The sequence below is a fragment of the Haliotis asinina genome, chromosome 3 (assembly GCF_037392515.1).
Source record: "Haliotis asinina isolate JCU_RB_2024 chromosome 3, JCU_Hal_asi_v2, whole genome shotgun sequence".
NCBI classification, from domain to species: Eukaryota; Metazoa; Mollusca; class Gastropoda; order Lepetellida; family Haliotidae; genus Haliotis; species Haliotis asinina.
The window spans coordinates 34,692,635-34,695,875 of NC_090282.1; positions in this window are offsets into that span (position 1 = coordinate 34,692,635).

Below are 3,241 nucleotides of genomic sequence, written 5' to 3' on the forward strand. Positions count from 1 at the left end.
ACATTTTTACGTGTTTTGAATCATATGATGATAAGTGCACAGCAATGACAAAGTCATAATGAATTAGCTCATTACTGAGCTCAACAAATGACAAAAAGCCCCAAGGAACAATTCAAATGACACATTCCACAATTCGACACACGACACTAATTGTTTCTTGCTTTTTTCATTGCATCTTCACAGCAAGGTTAAGTGATGTTTTGCCATAAAGATTAGAATGAAATAGACCCCAACACTTGAGTGATAAAAAAAGATCAGATCACATATGAACAAAGAAGCCAGTGGTTCGAAGACAACCTATCCAGCATGTATCATATTACTGATACAGTTATAAAAAAACAAGCAAAGACAGTCATTTTATATTATTTAACCTTTTGTATCACCATGGTTTCCAATGTCTTGAGTCTAAACATATTAAGCACAGTAAAGAGACCCCATGGGAATTCACTTAAAGCAGTAACAGAATATCCTGTATCTTAATCTTTCTTATGCAAATTTGATTAAGATAACTGACATCTACTTTAAGTTTTTCATCATTTTACTTTTTGTTCACATCCACATCATCGAACTGACATATATTTTGATTTTCTCACGCGATATTACGCGGTATCTTTCATTGTTGTCCTTATCATCTATTTATCAATTGTTTATCATCTTTTAAATGATGCACAACAAGACATTAGAGTAAGAATTGAACTAAGTTTAGAAATCCTGATAGGAAGATAATCCGATATAACCCAGAGACAACCTGTTGGATGTATTACATCAAGATACTTTCAATCATTTTCATACAATCTCTTTTCCTTCAACAGTGCTAAATGCAATTATACATTATAGAATTAAATCAAATTAAATTATACAATTTATAGAAAAATATAAGATATCTAAAAGATAATGATGGTCAACTACAAACTTAGAACTGTTTGGACAACGAGCCTTTCCTGTGTTGTTAACAATTATCATAATCAGGGTGGGCTATCAATGATGGATTAAGCGATAAGTTTAAAAAGCTCACGACACTTTTGGGGTAACTGAACTGTGTTTGACAGATTGGAGATTTATACTGGTGGTTACATAGTCGTAAACTTAGTTATATCGATATTACTAAATTTGACCTATATAATCACTGGTATACATCCCAAATTTGTCAAACACAATCACACCAATGCAAGAAAAAGTAGTTCAAACTTCAATATGTTTATAATGTGCACACACAGACTAAATCTGACAATGATGAATAAATAATAGTGTTGTAGCTAAAATGGACGGAATTATCATGAAACCTCCCTAGTTTTCAGAAATGAGCAGGCCGCTGCAAATGATAATGGCCCACTGATTTCTCGATTGATCAGTTCAGATGTTATATGACATCACAGCAGATTTCATCACGCTCCATAATGACGTCACACATGTTGTTTCATGATCGTACAGTGTTAGGCCAACAGTCTTTTGCGAGTTGTTTGAAGTAAACTTACAATTAAATTTATGATACCGTTTTATCCTTTTTAACACAAATTTCATCCATTTTAGCAGAGTTAATTGACCTTGGGCTTCTGCAAATGATGACCTGAAAAACAGTGTTACCCCAATAGTGTAGGGATACATTCAAAGGTTCAAGTGAATCAGTTTTCAAATTGTGACCGATTATACTGTTAGAAATTCACAGCATTGACCAGTCTGAACTTGTGTTATATACTAAGGTGAAATAGAATATATATGTAATCATCCTGATGGCTCTCATATGAGCATAACAATTTGTCAAAGGCAGACAAACAAATTGTTTCCAAATTTTTTCTCAATTTGATAAGACAATATAACATATTTTGAAGCAATGAGAACTGGGCCCCATTTCACAAAACTCTCGTAAGCCTAAGATCTTGTAACATTTCTGGTAGCATTTGCACCTCCTACGTTACAGTATGCCAGGTACAAATGCTTCGAGAAAAGTTACTAGTTCTTAGCTTTGCCAAATGGGCCCCTGGTCTGTATAACATGCTTCATGTTAGTGAAGCTGTGATTTAGCCTTAGGTCCTTGTCACTAATATTAGCATTTGACCCTGAATTATGACATATTGTAAATCAAACAGATGATAGGCATTAATACTCAGTCAAGACAAAAACCACCTTTCATTGTATATACAGTTCATCATTTTGGTTGTTCCTGATTAATGACCATCTACAAAATCAATAACAGAGGAAATATAATCGTTTGTCCTTACACTGCGATCCACCATGACCCCCTAAATGAGAAACATTCACGCAAACATGATGGGCGGAATATAAAATTATTTTGGCAGCCTCTGGCACTCCATCAGAATGTGGCCTGATCAAAGAATCTGTCTGAGAATCTTTGATCTTATGAGTGTTGATAGCAGTAGCAAGCAGTTAGGCTTTTAAGTCTGACCTTTTATATTGCTTCAAGATTATTGTAGCTTTAAATTCTTTCAGCTCAAAATGTTTAAAAGAGAATAGATATAGACAAAATGGAAGATAAGTATACCTGTCTAAAATGGGATGGATGAATTATGAAACGTGGAATTTGTAAGTGAAGAGCAGGAAATAAGTTTTCACATAATGAGAAGATACGTTTAAATGTAAAGATGAAAATTCATGCAAAGTAACATATGACCACCACAACAGTTCAATGTAGCAATTTCAGATGATTTCAAAGCGAAGTGTAAACAGATCTGAAGAGGTTGATATAGGAGTGATGAATTGACAGCTGTAGAAATAGCATCAAGGTCATGGGATATAAGTTCTTGTTTCGGTAAAGTAAAATGCTATTTTTTAAGTGCTCTCATGTCAGTTTCTACAGTATCATAGCATTCTACCTCTCTATACAACTAGTGGTTTTCTGGATAACTGAAATAATCAAAGAGTGGTCGGATTTTCTCATATTCGAACACAATGATTTTAGAAGTTCCATTTTAGTGTTTGAAACCCTTGACGATGGAACATATCCTCCAACATGTCAGGGCCTGAAAATGTTTTCATTTCTTAGAAAAGTCGCTTCACTAACTGAAAAGTCATGACTGAATATTTCTTGAAGATTCCAGGAAGTTTATGTTCATGATGTATTAGTCATTACTCTACAGTAGCAAGTTCCATCATGTTATACATATCTGCAATAACAACCTGGATAGGAAAATCTGAACAAATGCCTAAAACCCTTTTTGTTTTTTAAGATTGTTCACTGGTAATGAAACAATCATCAACTGTGAGATTTCAACCAATTCCCAAC